We start from the raw sequence: 18792 nt of genomic DNA, 5'->3' as shown, positions 1-18792 counted from the left end.
CACTGCCGTCCTGTCGATTCCGACTCATAGCGACCCTATCGAACAGAGTAGAACTGCCCTGTAGAGTTTCGAAAGAGCGCCTGGTGGTTTCGAACTGCCGACCTTTTTGGTTAGCAGCCATAGCACTTAACCACTATGCCACCAGGGTTTCCACCAAAGTAGATAGGCCATTAAATTCACCATGAATTCTAAATAACAGACAAAGGTAAAATCAAATTTAAAATGTACATGGCATTTTATTTCACAGAAAGCATACCGATTTTGAAATAGGTGCATAGTATTTTGCAATTTTCTTTTTTTTAAGCATAATATTATCTCAAAGTTAGAAGCCTGCACAGATGTACGGTTTGTAGTTGCCATTCTGACTTTTGTCCACTAGATGTCCCCAGTAGGTCATACAGAAGCTCTGATCTCAGATGGGGCCTTGTTAGGGAGAATCTGCCTCTCCTTGTTCTTTTTGAAGTGAGTCCTGAGATACCTTGTCAAATGATTTTTATTCCTCAGTTTATTTCATTCTCAAAATTAACAAGCTACTAATCTACAGAGAAATGCAATCATTTAAAGATTTTTGTCTAAGAGACAGAATATAACTCGGCCAATTTAAAGAGCAATTAAAGCACATGTATATTTTCTTCTCTGAAATGCATTTAAGAAATCAAAGACCTGAAACACGTTAAAAATCCTCAGAGAAAAAGTTCATAGCCTTGAAAAGGAGGACTTTACACAACTTTTAATTGTATTGATTTCAAAGGATGAATAACATTTACACAAAATAGCTCAGGAAACTTTGGTAACAGCAGGAGCCTTGTTTAATTTGAACTTTAATAAATTAAAGAGAAAAAAAAAAAAAGTAAAGACTTGAACGGTCACCCAAAGCGTCCCCTCCTAACTGACACAAAAACCTCCGTAACAAAGGCTACAAGACCGAAATGCAATAATAGTTGCAACGTGGGGATGTTCAATTAGGATGAGGCTTGCAAAATGCTGTCTTTTTTCCCTAAAAGCCCAGCGAGCCCGTATAACCGTGAGCTTCTGCCTCTGACGGAAAAATAACACCCTCTGGGGTTGCTGAGGCAGATGGCTGCACTAGAGGGCTGAGAATCCGCTCTTCTAAAGCAATTCAATAAGGATTCCTACAAGGTGTCTCAAAATGGAAGCACTCAGGCAGCGTGTTTCTGCCTCTCAGGGCAAGAGGTAAAAAGTTCAGCCTGTGAAGTAGAACAGTTTCTGCCCCGGAGCAAGAGAGAAAAAAAAAGTACAAGAACGTTCTGATGAATTCTCTTACTCGGAGCTAACACCGGTGTCCCAGGAACAATGGCCAAGTCTAACCAGAGTTGACAGCCTCCATTCACTGCCCAGCACTCCGTCCGGCGCGGTGGCGAACAATGGTCCATTCTCACCGCTTCCCAACCCGTCCCCAGCCTTTCAACAAACCTTCTCCATTCAAGAGCCATTTCTTTATCGTGTTTTCTTTGATTATAGCTCATCTTTCATCTCTCTGGTATTTTATTGTTATTATTATTTACTGAGTATGCCAAGAAAAGAGGCAATGTCAAGAAAAGTTTAAATCATTGAGTCCTGAAGGTATTTAGTTTATATTCAAGGTTAGGAAAAGTTAATCAAATCGTGAGAAACAATTAAGGGACGATTTAATGATAAACCACGGGATCCTGGTAAGAATGCCTATGATTACTATGGCAGCTCACAGAAGGAGATTGTATTTGTGTCCTGGAGAAGAAGGGTTTTATAGGGGAATAGAAGTTTGAACCAGACCTTGAAGGACTGGTGAACTGAGAGAAAGAAGGAAGACAAAAGGAGAGTCCAGATGAGAAGCCACCAGGTGAAAGGACACAGATGTACAAAGAAGGTAACATAAGCAGAAGACAGGGGAGCCAGCTGGACCAGGCAGCCAGAGACACTTGGACAGAATTGGACAAAACACCCAAGTAGGCTGGATTATAGAGATACAAGGGAAACAAGTCCAAGGGCTTAAAAAGCAAAAGGGAACCATTGTAGTGTCTAATGGCGGAGCATGATACACTGGAAGGAATGGTCTAGAAATATCATCATAGTGGATTAGCTGGTTGAAGCAGAAATGGAGAAAGTCTATTAGGAGAGGTTAGGAGAGGTGACGGACTGTCGGGAAACCCATTAGTTGGCTATTAAAACAATCTGGGCTTTTGGTAATAGGGACCAAGGCCAGAGGCGTAGCTATGGAAATGTAGAAAAGGCGGCAAGTCTGCAAAATAAAATAATAGCATAGCTTTGTGGAAAATGAGATAAATGAAAGAAAGACGTGGCTCAGAAAGGAAGAAGACCTACTTCTTGTTTAAAGCCGACAATTTAATATTCTTCACCCAAAAGTAGAATCAATTTAATCTGTACATTCTGTTTAGTATTCCACAGAATTATCAACACCTTATTTAATAAATTTGCCTTTTTTAGTGACCCCTTCACATGACGAGATGTTTTATGTCACAAAAGATTATTCCAACTTCCTCTAGAGTACCTAGAATAAGTAGTAAATCTCCAGGGTATTCTGAGCTTATGCTAAGGACAAGTGTTGCATGATTTCAAGGTATTACATCATTAAAACTAATAATAACAAAAGAAGATATGTGCAATGTAAGCTAAAGCAATGATCTATTGACCCTGTCTTATGACATAAGCATTCCAGTAAGTATTTTAAATGCATTGCTTAAAGGAACATGGCAGTCCATAGACCTAGTCTTACAGGTAAAGTGATAGGTCAGGTGAAAACTGTCTTATGTCTCCTTTTCCATTTGGGTCCTAGCCAGACTGCCCACACTCAGAAGGCCATAGCATTGCTGTCTTTTAGTCCTTCGGGAAATACTTATGGGGCAGCCACCATGTGCTAGCATTCTACTATACACTAGCAATGTAATGTTGAATAAAACACAATCTGTGCCCTCAAGGCACTTGTAGTCTGGTGTCTTTTCTGGACTGTTACCAAATCTCTCCCACCACGCAGATATCAGCCACTTATTTATAGAATAGTTATTATGTACAAAGTGTGAAGCCCTATAGGGGACTTGGAAGAAACTCTATTATATGATCAATACACTTTGGGAATTTACAATCAATGTAAATTACATAGGTGCATAAATATAAGATATATATTATACTACATGCTAATTAATAATTATGCTAAGTAACCAAGTGCTATAGAAGTTGCTCCAGGAGTTCACAGGAGGGATATGTCAATAAGGCAAGATGTAGGCAATAAAAGTAAAATTTAAAAGACCAATTGTCATTTCCAAATTTAAAAATTGCTTGAGCAATTTTAAATATCTGAAACTAAAACAAAATTGGAGCAGGTTATATATGTTCTCATCATTATGTTAATGTCGTGAATAATAAAGAATCTTCCATAGAGATTTTTCCAAATCTAAAATATTTTTTAATACCTAAGGAAAAAGGAACAGTATCTGTGGAATTCCTCAAGTTATACTACCCATTGCTGTTGAGTTGATTCTGATTCATAGCGATCCTATAGGACAGAGTAGAGCTGCCCCATAGGGTTTCCAAGGAGCAGATGGCGGATTCAAACTGCCAGCCTCTTGGTTAACAGCCGAGTTATTAACCACTGTGCCACCAGGGCTGACTTTACTAATCTTCTAAGCAAACCAACTCACTAGACTAAAACGTGCTCATACAATTGGACAAACAATAGAAAGAAGAGAGAGTCTGTATGTGAGTGTGTGCACAGGAATGTGTTTAGTTCCGTGTGTTTTGCTCTGTTTTTCTTTGTGTCAGATCCCTTAGAGTAGTATGTCAATGGCCACCAGCCAAGGACCACTTGGAAAATACCTGTAGTCAAACAAAGTTGGATTTATTTTTTGTTGCAGAAGAGAAGACCGCACCCCACGAGGAACTCTGAAGCATCTCCATAACAGGATATTACGGAGACTCGTTAGGACCTTGAGTGGTACAAATGGTTAACGTACTCAGCTTTTAACAGAAAGGTTGGCAGTTCAAGTCTACCTAGAGGCCTGGCTATCTACTTCTGAAAAATCAACCACTGAAAACCCTATGGAGTGCAGTTCTCTGACACGCATGGGATTACCGTGAGTTGCAATCAACTGGATGGTAACTGGCAAAAGTGAGACTTGTTATAGAATTTGGGCTTGTGTTAGCTGACTTTCGGAGGGGTTCAAGGAAATAAGGATTTGTTCTAGATTGGACTGTATCAAAAAGTAGGGATAATTAGGTGATCAAATACATTAATTTTCAGGAAGCAGGAAAAACAGAGTGTAAAGCTGCAGTTGGTAAATAAGCAGCGGTTGCTTATATTAGCTAGGGGAGGGAGCTAGTTGGTCATTTTTGTGGCTTGCACAAGGTTCAGTTCTCCTTGAGACACGATTAAAAAGTGGTTTTGTATTTGTCTCTATCTTGGTCACAGAGTGACCGTGTGAGATGCTGGTGCTGTTTAGGCTAAGCGGGAGAACACTGCGACTTAGCTGTTTGTGCAAGGCCAGTTATCAGCTGAACAGCTCTTGGGGCTGCTCTTTTTCTTTCTCAAGTACCAGTGATTTTCTGTGATGAAAAGATAGTCCACACAGTTAACCAAAAATGTAAATCTTTAGAAGCCCAAGGAATTCTCCATTTTCTTTACAATTCCCAACCAATGAGAATTTGGGATGAATTTAGCTGGTCTTTATGAACACATGCTGTCACAGTAAACTAGAAGAGCTGGAAACAAAAGGTTCATATTGGAAGTGATAGGCTTCGAAGAATACTAATGACGCTGGAGATAGTGGACATCTTTTAGGGAGCCCCTCCCTATTTTTCAGAATGGTACTCCCATACATTGTTAGGCCCTATCAGCCATAGCTGCACTATATGACCCCTATGCCCTTGGCCACAATCAACTGGACCAGAGGAAGGCACTTGACCATAGCTGGACCAATCATATTCCTCCAACCAGAAACTGGCAATCAGAATTCAGAAAAGTCAGGTGAGTTCTACATGCAGCTGGAATTGTCACAGGTAACCCAGGGGCTCTCTGGATGCTATTATGTGCCCCGAGGACCACAGAGAGCCAAGCTACAGAGAAAGTGTATCGGAAATACAGACAGAAACAAAGAGTCCTGAAAATTTCCAGTTCCACTTTCTAGTATCTTCCTGAGGTCTAGCTGAATTCTTGCTGTTGAGTTTCCTGCATCTTTATAATAAATTCCCTATTTTTGTTTAAGCCAGCTCAAGCATATTTCTGTTACTAATAGTTAAAAAAAAAAAAATCTTAACTATCAATGATAAACAAACAAGCAAGGAATGACTGTAGCATAGACCACTGATTGTCACCCAGTATTTATTCCTCCCTTCTTCCTTTTATAGAATGTCCTGAGTTTTAGCTGGGTACATGGTTGTTTAGCTAAAAACAATGTTCCCCAGCCTCTTTTGCAGCTATCCATCGTGGTCGAGTGGATTCCAACTCATAGAGACCCTGTAGGGTGGAGTAGAACTGCCCCCTATAGGGTTTCCAAGGATCAGCTTGTAGCTAGGTATGGCCATATGACTCAGTTGAGTTCAAAAGAATGTGAAGGAAGGTGATGCATGCAACTTTCAGGTTATCTCCTTAAAGATAAGCAACACCTGCACTGAATTTCCTCTTTTCAATTCCTCACTGTCTGGATGATAACCACTGGAACAACTGCCTTGGACTAGAGTCAGAATACATTTTAAATAGCAGAGTCAACCCACCAACCAAAGTTCCCGGTTAACCTTCTGGAGCAAAGCTGTCTCCCCCTATCCCCAGACAACCTGCCTATCTTTGGACTACCAATATGAGAAAGAAACTTCTGTCTCATTTGCACCTGTGTATCATCAGATCTTTTTTGATACAGCAGATTAGACTAACCTAATCAATACAGAGTGGTTACCATAACAGACTTTTGGGAAAATGCAGTTAGCTGAGCATAAGATATGTAAGGTAATGATTCTCATTCCAGGATGAAAAGCTGATAATGATTACACTATGCAGTGCTGAAGCAGTTGGTTAACTATATTACCTGTGGTCTTCTGGGAATTGAAATCGCATTCCCACTAAAGATGACAATGTTTTAGGAGAATTCTTTGTTAAATATGTAATATCAAACAGTGATACCTACTCTTTGTGTCAATCAATGAATTGCCACGTGAAAGAGACAAGCATCCGTCCAGGGTTTCCCAGCGGGAGGTAGACGGAGAAAACAGGTTTGGTAAACCGAAATCACTGGTCTAAATCAAGACTTTGAAGAGATGTCTTGCCAAACTGAATTCTACACATCGCCCTTTTTTGTGTGTGCATGATTGATGTTCCTATCAGGGAACTGTGGGCTCCTGGCAATTGGAATGGAACCTGGAAAAGCCAGAGAAAAGAGGAAACCCAACCCTATCACTACCCTTTCTGCAAACGTATTACCATGGCTCTAATTATAAAGTTTATCCCGTGATTATGAGGAGAAGGGAAGAAGTCCCAGAGAAGACTGCAGTTAAAGGGTTTCCAGCCACTCTTCCTCAGCCTGATGTTTTGTAAATATTTACTGATTAACTGATGCTGAAGTATTTACAAAAAAATTTTTTTTTCATCAAATCAATTTCGGTTTATACTGACCCTATAAGACAGAGTAGAACTGCCTCATAGGGTTTCCAAGGAGCAGATGGTGCATTCAAACTGCCAACCTTTTTGTTAACAGCCAAGTTCTTAACCACTGTGCCACCAGCACTCTGGCTCAGGTATTAGGAAAGAGTTTTTCTCTTTGTGCCCCAGCACAAAAACAGCATGAATATATTTTGGGGTATTTAGGTTAAGTCTGGGTATGCACAAAGCATGGCTCAAAAGTTTATACAGCTATACATGGAACCATGTTAAATGAAATTGGCAGGGGAGCTGCTGAGATTACATAGGATCGTAGCACTTGGCTAAATGTAGCAAACAAGAAAATAATAAAAATTAAAACTATACCCTTATAATAATCTCCCTACCTTTTTCCTCCAACACTTGGGAAAGTTTTAAATTATTAAGTGATTCAGGAGATCTAATGTATCCTCAATTTGAGATATTCTCAGTAAATCAAGTTATGTACTTTGACTTAATGTAGGTCCAGGTGTCAGACTAAAGCCACCCCAAGCGGACCTGATGTCAGAAACACCCATGACATCCAGTAGAACGAGATGGTTCTAGAGCAGGCAAAACTTCTCACGTCCCTTACAAATTAAAATGCCATGATCGCTGTGATAACCAATAAAGTAATATTGTAAGATTCGGGTATGATACATGATAAAAATCAACCATCATCACTTCTTTTACATTTTCCAACTGAAAATAAAACAGAGAAAAACAAATCGAAAATTATGATTTTATAAAATGATTGAGAGAAATAGAAGCTGAATAGTAATCATTTCAAGGAGCTTTACCACAGGGAAATGCTGTGGTACCTGCCCATGTAAGTAAGGGGAAAGAACTTCAGAAAAATGTGTGAGAAATAATAGTATGCTGTATGATGATGGCAAAGTCCAGTAGAAAGGAAACAGTTAATGATGCAGGAGAGGGAAGAGTTTCTGGAAGAGCAGACAAAAGGATACAGGGTCTGTCATGGATTGAATTCTGTCCCCCCAAAAATGCGTGTGTCAATTTGGCTGGGCCCTGACTCCCAGCATTGTATGATTTCCCTATTTGTTGTAAATCCTGCCTCTACGATGTTAATTAGGGAGGTTGGGCCCGGCAGTTGCAGGACTCAACCTACAAGATTGGATTGTGTCTTGAGGCAATCTCCGGAGATATAAAAGAAAGGAGGGAGCAGAAAGACAGGAGGACCTCATACCACCAAGAAAGCAGCACCAGGAGCAGAGCACATCCATTGGACCTGGGGTTCCTGCACCTGAGAAGCTCTTCAACCAGGGGAAGATTGAGGACAAAGACCTTCCTCTGCAGCTGACAGAGAGAGAAAGCTTCCCCTGGAGCCAATGCCCTGAATTTGGATGTTTAGCCTACTCTGCTGTGAGGAAATAAACTTCTCTTTGTTAAAGCCATTGACTTGTGGTGTTTCTGTTATAGCAGCAGTAGATGACTAAGACACGGTCTAACGCACAAGTGGAAAGATAGACTTTAGATAAGACATAGTGAGTTCACCTGACGTTTCAGCCAGGACATCAGAATATAGATGGTATGTGGGTAGAGGTGATATTGGGAATCTCTGGATCTTCTCTTCTGGTTACTTCCGTTACTTCACTGAAGTGGAAAGCAAGATATTCAACTGTGAGCGGAGCTGGACGAGAGAGTGTCAAAGGCTTGAGGAGAGAAGGTGAAAAAACCTTTCAAGAATGAGCATAAAATAAAAACACTTTTCAGACAAACAAAAACTGAGTTTATTACCAAGAGACCTTCACTAAAGGAATTAAGAAGAAACTTATCTAGAGAAGGAGGATCTGAGAGGGTAAAAATGAATGGGCACAAAAATAGTTAACAAGAGGTTAAATCTAAACAAACATTGTCTAAATAAATCAATAGCAATAATATCTGATTTGTGGGATGAAAAAAACCAAGGTTTAATCAAAATACTTGTAAGGAAAGCATGAAAGTTAGGAGAGGGCGGGACTAAAATTAAAATGTTAAGTTCCTTGTATCACTCAAAAGGAGGTTAAAGTTACTGAGCATCTATAAACGGTAAATTAAATACATATTCAAACTGAAATTTCTATGGCATGGAATAAAAGACTAATCAGAAAGATATAGCAAGTTTAACCTTGTTTGTACTAAATAACATAGCCTCAATACATACAGTAAAATGACTGACAGAAGTACAAGGAGAAATTAACAAATACAACATTCTCTTCTTCCTTAGCTTGATTCTCTTCCAAGTAAATTAATTCTAGAATTCAGAAGTTTGTTCCTGTTGGTCTTTGAAATCCAAATAATGGCACACTCCAACAAATCAAGGCATTTTTCACACTTAATCTGAAATTTCCTTTGGGTTATACTTTACTTACTTTTATAGTTTTGTGACTACTCTTGTGTTTCTTATTTAAAATTGCTCAGTGTTAATCAGAAAACCTTACTTTTGTTAAAGCTCCTCTTCTTTGGGTGGTAGAACCATGAATGACCTTTTTCAACTTCTCTCTATTTTCACAATTTTCTAGGATATGCGTGAATTACTTTTATAATAAAAAATTAAATACTTTATTAGAAGTCAGGGTGTAAACTGGATTGGACTGGCTGGGACCTCCAATATAATATTAAGTAGAAATAATGAGACTGGGCATCTTTATCTGTGAATTTTCGTTTGGAGTCACTGGAGCTATGATGCAACGGCCTAAAAAAAAAATCCACACTCACATTCCTGCTTCTGACGACCTAGCCACTTCAGTCACATGGTTATATATCACATGACTAAGAATATTAATGAAAGGCTCCTCCACTAAGAGCAACGACAAGAAGCATGGCATCTACATGTTTAGAGAATGTTTTATTTTTATTGTTGTCACATTACTACTTTTCTTGTAGAATGTGTAGTTAAGGGAATACTATTTTAATACTGTGTTAACTGGAAGTGAAACTAGCACTTAAAAATTTATGAGAAGAGTTTTTGAGTTTTTGTATGAGCATTCAGAGATAGAATAAGGGTGATTGGAAGACATATGAATGTGACTCAAACTCACATTATATTTGTTTATAAAAAACGAGAATGCCTTCATGGTACATGGCTTTTTCTTGACTCAAAGCACATTAATTTTTGCATGTGCTACTTTTAGATGAGTGCAGTTGATAACATGAAATCAGTATTTAAGGTTTTAAGAATTATAAATTCTAAGCATAATTGTATTCAAACCACAATATCTTTCACTGGTCTTTAAAAATCATGCAAGTTCTATATAGCATTCCATATGTCAGTAACATATGGAAATGCATAAATGTGTGAGAAAGTTTGAATTTCCTTTAAAAGGAAATTGTTAATCTTTGTTAAATTCAAAATACGTTTCTTCTAACACTAATCTGAATGCAAAACACTTTCATCTGATATCAGCTTTTCAAATTTTAATTCTCCAACTTGATTTTTCTCTGTTTCCTAAGAATGCTTTTTTTTTTTTTTTAACATGAAAATTTGTTACAGTGGAACTTTTCCTTCATTCAGCAGGACAAATATACCTATCTCTTAATATCATCACATAAATTTTCATAATTTAAAGGTTTCTGTTTTTAATGGATGAAATTCTAGTGAATAAACAACTCTCATGTCAGATAGTGTAAATGGAAAGATGTAATTAGTTAATAAAAAAATAGTAAAATCTTAATTGATTGTCTTTACTGGACTTTAAAATTTCGTTCACATCCCTGCCCATTTGGTAAGCATTTCAGACTTCAACAAATATTAAATTCCTGGCAGATTTGTCATTCTTTCCCAATGTAGAAAGTTGAGTAATTTAAATATAAGTATAGATCTTGTAATCATTTTCTCAAAAAAAAAATTGTATTAAAACCTTATCAAATGATGGTGTACAGTAATACCTGGATATCTCCAAGTGTACCTAAATTAAACAATGAATGAAAAGAACGACCTTTCGGAGGAATTTGTGCAATGGTTTTAGTTTGGTGAAAAACATCAAGGACTTCTGCTAACAGCCAAAGTAGGGTAACATGATCCTCATACCTTAACTAAAAAGTTGAATAAAATATTTGAAAAAAATTTTCAGACATTGAAAACTAGGCAGTGCAGAACAGTGATTTCGGAGAAAAGGGAAGTAAACTAGGTAAACCCTATAATTGCTTCGGCTTTCTGCCTAGAGAGAATTTCCAAGTTGCAGCACAGGGAGAGAGAACCCAAAGAGAGACCAAACCTCTCTCTGAATTGAGAAGAGAGAGATGAGAATTTAGAGAGGCCAAAGCAGCTAGAGTTCATGAGGCAGAATACCAGAGAGGAGAACCAAAAAAAAAAAAAAAAACCCGTTGCTGTTGAGTCAATTCTGACTCAAGAGAGGAGAGAGCCTCAAAAAGAGAATGCTCCTGAGATCTGCAGAGGATTCCCCTAGAGTCCCCACCTGAGTAGTGATCAGAGCATGCGTGTAAGCACACTACCTGAGGCTGGGCAAAGAGCTAATGGAAAGGAGCAGGTGGAACAATTTCCAGACATCACACAGAACTGGGAATAGTTCATGTTCCCAAGAGCCAGAGAGGAGAAAACTTGTAACACACAGGGCACCAATATCTAAAGGATATTGTCTCAGTAATGGGGAAAAATTAGCACTACACTAAGAACTGCTGTGGTCCCACCTAGAAAATCTTAAAAGCTAGCCATGAGAGAACCAAACTTTTTCCAAGTAACTTAACTGCATTCCAAAAATGATGCTCAAAAATATTTAAACGAGTACAAAAGACTCTAACACCCAACAATGTACATTTGTATACAATTCAAAATCACCAGGCATGCAAAGAAATGGAAAAATATGACCAATAATGAGGAGAAAAATCAATGACTAGAAACAGACTAATAAATGACAAAGATGTTAGTAAAAAGTAAATTAAGCAACTATTGTAACTGCACCTCATGTGTTCAAGAAGGTAGAGGAAGCCATAATCATGTCAAGGGGAGATATGAATAAAGATACTTAAAAAGACACGAATCTAACTTCTGGAGAAGAAAATACAATGATGAAAAATAATAATATAAATACTGATCACTGGAGCGGTTAGCAATCAGGAAACACCAACAGGCTAGACAAACAGACTTGACATTCCTTTATCCTTCAAGCTAATTAAGCAATGCTGGTGACGGTGTGATTATTTTCTACTGCTTTATTGTCACCGTTGGAGTTATTTGTTTTTCGTTTTGCATCCCCTCTCTGATAATTTGTTTTTCCACTGGTGATCAGCAACAATTAGGAAAAGAAAAAAAAATAATAATAATGCTCTAAATTTCTTTACCTTTTTGAAAATCAAATAAAATTTAAAAATATACTAGCTAGAATTAACTGCAGATTAGACACTGCAGAAGAAAAGATTAGTGGATTTAAAGACACAGCAACAGAAACTTTTCAACATTAAACACAGAGGGAAAAAAAGGCTGAGAAAACTAAGGAGACCATCAGTGAGCTGTGGAACAACTTCAAGTGTCCTAACATACGTATAATTATATACATGATTATATAGAGAAGGAGGAGGCAGAAAAGCACCCCTAGGTTTTGAAACCTTATGTCCTTGGCCCATCCTTTGGCATAGAGATTTAGATGATATCATAAAAGGAGAGAAGAACGATTCTGCCCTGACAAAAAGGTACTATGCCCACTAAATATCATTTTGCAACAGACATTAAAAAGATTATTCCTTAATTTTAGTTATAAATATTGAGCTACAGTGGCCATTATTCATATGATGCCAGCCTTCTCACTTCTTACAAAAACACCCCAAGCTAATGTTCATGATGGGGTGTGGCCTTTCAGGAGTGAGGATGAAATGGGTAGAACATTTAAGGCTCAAACAGAACAAGATTTTTCTAAGCTCTGAAACTCTGTCATTTACTAATGTACGTCCTTCCACTCTGTCATCTCTGCCTCCCACTGTCTTCACATGGAAGCTTTGGTATCTCCTGGTATATCACAGAGCTCCTATTCACACTTGCATTAAAGAGGCATATAGCTAACTCTACAGTTGAGACCATGACCCTTGAAAGTATAGTGGGAGTGAAGAGTCATTCAAACATATTTTCATTCATTCAAACTCTCCTATGAGCTGGGCAATATGAAATGTGCTGAGAATACATTAGTGAATAAAGCAGGTATATTCCTGACTCATGAAAATTATAAACTGCCTAGAGAGACTGGCATTACCGTACACTAATAATGACATTAATTTATAAATAATTATTTAATATACTAACATTGATTATTTGCCTCAGCTCAATTCCTTTCTTCCATGCCCTGTGCTTTATAACAGGAAACTAGAGACCCCTACAAATCGTATTTCTCAGAATCCTTTGCCAATGATTTTCAGTTCGGCTTAGCCAATAAGAGGCATTGGTACAAGACTGGAGGATAGGAGGAGAGAAGTCATGAGTCTTCCTCTCTCTTTTTCTTATATTGGTATCTCTGAAAGTGACTGACCCTTCAGCAGTCACAGCTTAGGCCAACATCACCTCTTAATTGTATTACTAGGCATTCACGGAAGTAACAAGTACAGTCTTCGTCTCTGGTAATACCACCTGCTCTTTTTCTCTTCCTATCTTAGGAGTGAAATGTACTTCTTGCAATTACTAATCTCTGGGTTACCTCACCTTATAATTATTGCTCTTTCAACCCTTTCACCACTTTATAACTAATTTCCTCTATTAAATACATTCTCCTTGAATTACCTAGCATGGTTCCTGTTTTCCCTGACTGATACACTTAATATTTATTAATGCTAAATACTTGGTCCAATGAAAATATATAATGTGAGATCTAATCTATTCTGATGTGTCAAAAACAATTTACTTGAGAAATTAGTACTTAAATCAAGAACTGGAGAATGAATAGAAGTTAACCAGGCAAAGGGAAGCTACCACAACCACGTGGTCAAACATCACATTATTTAAGATATCAAAAAATAATTTTTCTACAAAAGTCAATTCCTTGCTATGCCACAGTTGATATAGTTCTGTGCTGTACTTCTTACTGTGCCATTGGACCTACACAAAGTCTTCCAATACCTACTCCAGGGGGCTAACTCAAGGGTTTATTGAATTGCGATTCTATTAAACTTATCCATGTTTTGTATTTTACCAACTCTAACTTCTTTATGGTGCCAGAAAAGTATTTGCGGAGAGAAATTTCTAGTGCGTGAAGGCTTTTAAGCATTTGCCTTTACCACTATTTCCAAAGTAGTATCTCCACCTCACAACCTTCAGGCCACACATTTAGTCAGGAGCTTTAAAAATGTCAAAAAGATGAGGCTGGCTGACTGAATAACTGTTTCTATCTTGCTATCTTTTTTATAATATTCCTGGAGATATGGCTGCCTAATTATTAAAATCTATCTTACTTTTTTTTTTTTTTATCTTACTAGTAAAATAAAACTCCCATTCCTCCCCAGCTCTCAGATCAGTATTATTGATTTTTTTTCCTTTTGCCCAGGGCTCTGATATGACTTAGTACTGACTCTTACTGATCTTTTGCTATTTTGCTTATTGTCGATTTTTTTTTGCATAAACTTAGATTTTTTTTTAATATGGTATTAAAATATTATTTATCTTGATTACTGAGTTTTTTGATGCCTCCTTAAGTTTTGTGCCTCACTCTCCTCACTCTAGTCCTAGGGCAGTTGCTCTTGTTACTCCCAGAAGGAATCTTAGCCTGTGTTGGGAGCAGTGTGGAATTTTTCTGTCTACACCACTCCAGAGGCTCCCAGCCTGTAAGAGTGTTCGTTTTCTTAAAGAGCATTCAAAGGCAGGTTGTTGAGAATATTTGCATGAACAAATATGAATTAGATACTACCATTTCTCTGACTTATTATTTGTTTATAAAAAATATATTGTAGGTGTCAAATAGATCTTTAAGAGGAATGATTAACTATGAAATTTACTTACCCTTTATAACAGTCCTACTTCTAAGGTTACAATCAAACCACGAGTAGCAAAAGACATTTAAAACATAGGAAAATAAGATATTACCATCCGGAGAAATATTTAACTTGGTATGGGTTTCTCCGTGACTCTACCGGTTCCCAGCCTTAAATCTTTCAAGCTGTTTGGACACACACAAATGGCTCGTGCATATTTGTAGCTGTCTGTTTATTGTGATTCTCTAGAATTTCTGCTTGACCTCTTACTACCAGTTACTGTCAAGTGGATTCCAACTCTTGGAGGCCCCATGTGTGTCAGAGCAGAGCAGTGTTTGGAACGGCTGATTTTTTGGAAGTAAATCACTAGGACTTTCTTCTTTCTGGATGGATTCGAACCTCCAACCTTTTGGTTAGGATCTGAGCACTTTAACCTTTGCACTACTGAGGGACTTCTCAAGGGCTTCCTTTTACATTTCCCAACTAGTCCACAATTCTGACATTTTCCATATCAATGTTAACAAGCTCTGATTTAATAGACAAGGACCCCATTATATGGAATGTAGGCACATCTGCTTATGGCTACTGTTTGCACTTGAAAAAGACAGGCCTTCATCTCCTCATCTCCATAATGAAGGTTTTGGACAAAATGGTCCTTAAGAACAATGACTGTGTACTATTCAACTTTGAATTCTTAGTCTCATACATAGCAGGAACCTAGTTTAAAATTTCATGCCCTCTACTTACTATTCATGTGGACATGCATAATTTTTTTTAACTTTTCTGAGCCACAATCTCATTTGTGAAAAAAAATTGTAAAATCAGGATTAAAATGAAATAGTTAAGTTTGAGCTTTCATTAACCACTAGGGAATTAAGTGAACTTTTGTTTTTGAAAGTCTATAAATTTTTAGAGGATATTAAACTAGATTCTGTGAGAAGAAACAACCTATGAAGGTTGATGAGGAAGCAAATAGCCTAATTCCTGACAGCCGGATTCTCGAGGTCTGGTAGGAAAAGAGGGTGGCCAGCTCTGCATATGTCAGACACCTGGATCTCTGAGATGGCTGACTTACAGCAGGGACCAGGTGCAATTGAGCACTGAGAGGCAGCATCTTCAAATAGACCACAGAGACTAAAAATTGCTTCACAATTTTTTTTCCTGAAATTGCAAGTTTCAGCATTCAAGAACAACCCAAATAATGAAGAAGGTGCCACCAAATAACTTGATGCTGGACTTGGTGAGTAGGGAGCTGAATTTGATCCCTGCCCCCATCCTACCATAGAGAAATTTAATAGCTCTTGTCTTTCCAGAATTTTCAAGCAGCTCCTATGTCTTACAGGATCTCATGACGTGAAGTTTTGGTTAGTGTTGGCTTGGACACTATGGTAGACAGAGTTGTTTGGGGCACTTGAACATGCCCACTCTAACTGGAAGAATAGCTTTGTTACTTCTAGTCTGAGGTGGGGAGAAGCACACTAATCTCACTAGAAGACAATTTGGGGAGGATGTTAATCAACAGCTCCCATTTTGGAAATTATTTCCAAAGATTTTTAAAGCATACCTTGATTAGAAGTAGCAGTCTTTGTGCTAGGCCGCTCATAGCAGGTTTCGTTCAGAAACTCTTCGTTTTTCAGATACATTATTTTATTACACTTCTATTTTTATGATATATTTTATACTTTCCACATACATTTAAATTTTTTCTCCTGTTTCCACACTGTAATTTATCTTCCTAATATGCCATGTGACTCACCCTCATTACCATCTTTTTTGCTGTATGTCTCATAACATTCTTTTCAGAAATAGCAAAAGTGCCATTTGAATTTTACCAGTTTTATGCAAATACAAAAATTTTTTAAAGTTTATGACTGGGTGAGAGTAATAAGCAAACCAATAGAAAATATTTGTAAATTTCAATCTAAAATGTCATCTAAGCTTCTCCATGTAATGTTATGAAATGGTATTTTTGGTCCGTTCCACAACCTATAGAGGCTTTTGTTTGTTGTTTTGTTTTTTAATGATTATTTCTTCAACAAGTAATATCTATTGAAATCTTTTACAGCTTTAAATGAACTTTATTATGAACAAGAAAATAAATATATAAACTGAGTAAGCCAAATTGCTTTGGGTTTTTTGGTTTAAGTCAAATTATTTAGTGACGTGAAAAATTAGGAAAACCTCTGAGGCTTATATTCCATCTTCTTATCTGCCTCGTGTAATTGAAGCGACTAAGTATATCTTTAGCTGAGCTGAACAAACTCACATTCTAATCATACTTTCTAAACAACTTATTTTCTATTTTTTAAAAATTCTGACAATTTGATTTTCAAATGAAAGGTGTGCTAATGGAAATTTTCATGATGTCCAGAGAGAAAAAAAAAATTAAGTTCTGAGATACCAAATCGTTTTATAAAGCTCTGTGCTCTCCTTGTTTACAGTAGACACTAACTGACAAACATTTCCCTTTCTTTTGCTCTGCATACTATATAATTCTTTAATAATATAAATTGTTTTATAGTATTTCACAAATTCCATTAATATTATATGAATTCGAGAGAGCCTTTCTTATTGTACTTGCTTTCATTTTTGATATTGACTCATATTAAAAATACAAAGAAGCAAACATTTATAATTAAATATTTATTCATTTTTATCCTTAAAAAATTATAAAATGCTATGCTAATTTATTTAGTATATAATTTATCATGCTCTGAACAAAAAGAAAGTCGACTATATAAATACTAATCCAAATAATTTGTGTTTCATGGCACTCGTGTCTAACTCAAGTGATACCTTTATTTAAGTTTTTTTTTTTTTGAATAACTTATTTCTCCTTCTTCAAGGGGCAGGATGCAGCATGATAAAAAAAAAGTGAGTGTGAAATTGCAAGTGTATTTATGGAGGTAAAGAATGAGAAATAAATGCCTCATTCATTAAATTTTCAAATTTAAATCTATTTATGCCTTACTTTAAGAAAATATAATTTTCACAATTTTATAAAACATACATATTTACAAAAAAGTACAATCTGTAAAATATCTTTCCTGTCTGGTACTCTTTTTTCTAATTGGATAGATGGATATATAGATGATAGATAGTACTTCTTACGTATAGTAATATTTCTTTTGTATATATAATAAGTATTTATCTTCAACATATTTTTCAGAAACACATGTATTGCTTAAACTGAAATAAACGTAGGCATGCTAAAATTCTCTGTAAACTTTGGCAACATTTGTAACCACTTCACACACTAAAAAGAAAATAATATTTTGAAATCTTATATACCAGTCGTTTCATTTCCATTTTCTCCTGCAAAGTTCATAGTTGAAGCATTATAAGCAAATGTTACCAATTATAAATAAACTCTTAAAATGTTATCTATTTCTAGTTTATCTAGCAAAATATAAGTTAAAATTTTATAATTTTAAAACTATGTTGGAGTTTAAAGTCATGTACTTTTAAAATTCTATATATAAATAATTTTATGTTTTACAGTTTTAATTAAATAGTTTAGAGGAAAAAATTACCTTTGTTAGTAGTTCAGGCACATAGTTCGTGAAAGTCAGTCTCTCCATTTGCTTTGTACTTACTATAAGTATTTTCTTTCTATTTGCTCCGACTTTACTTATTCTACTTCTAAGGGAGGCCAAGCTATATAAACCTTGATTTAGTTCCTCTTTTTGGCATTACATTCATTTCTCCTCTTCCTGACACTAGCGTTAAACAAAATGAGTAATAGCAGGTCATGATTTGAACAATTTGCAATTACGAAGACCAGTTGAACTCTTTTCCTTTTTCCTCAAATATTTCATTATTTTATCAAGAACTATTTACGTGCAAGTAAACGTTACAGGTGATTAATATAAAAACTGAGTAGCAAGCACAAATCTAAATGTGTAATCAGAGGACAATATTGGCACTATTAGGTGAATCCTCTCAGGAGAAGATACATTGTCTCTTGGTCATCTTGTCTGGCTTCAGTTTCCCTGAATTTTACAGTGGTACAGTGGTTAAGAGCTTAGCTGCTAACCAAAAGGTCAGCAGTTCAAATCCACCAGCCACTCCTTGGAAACCCTATGGAAATGTTTTATTCTGTCCTACAGGGTCACTATGAGTCAGAATCGACTTGATGGCAATGAGTTTGGTTTTTTGGTTTGGTACCTGGAGAAGTCAACCAGGAAAGCCAAGAGAGGCCTAGGAAATACTAGGCTTGCCACAGTCAAAGGGTCTGGCAGGGCAAATGGGTTATCTTCCCAGGA

The 18792-nt window shown here is 36.7% G+C and overlaps 1 protein-coding gene across 1 annotated transcript in view; it reads right to left on the bottom strand.

Annotated features, from left to right (window-relative positions):
• TFEC (transcription factor EC) overlaps positions 1–18182 on the bottom strand; it is a 220635-nt gene extending 202453 nt beyond the window's left edge. The window contains exon 1 of the mRNA XM_023544568.2: positions 18061–18182. The gene's annotated coding sequence lies outside the window, so the exon portion shown is untranslated. The remainder of the gene's footprint in view (positions 1–18060) is intronic.
• Positions 18183–18792: the final 610 nt, after the last annotated feature.

This window comes from Loxodonta africana, chromosome 8, assembly GCF_030014295.1.
Source record: "Loxodonta africana isolate mLoxAfr1 chromosome 8, mLoxAfr1.hap2, whole genome shotgun sequence".
In the NCBI taxonomy this organism is placed as follows: Eukaryota; Metazoa; Chordata; class Mammalia; order Proboscidea; family Elephantidae; genus Loxodonta; species Loxodonta africana.
The sequence above is the reverse complement of the archived record's forward strand: the minus strand, read 5'-3'. Positions and strand labels throughout refer to the sequence as shown.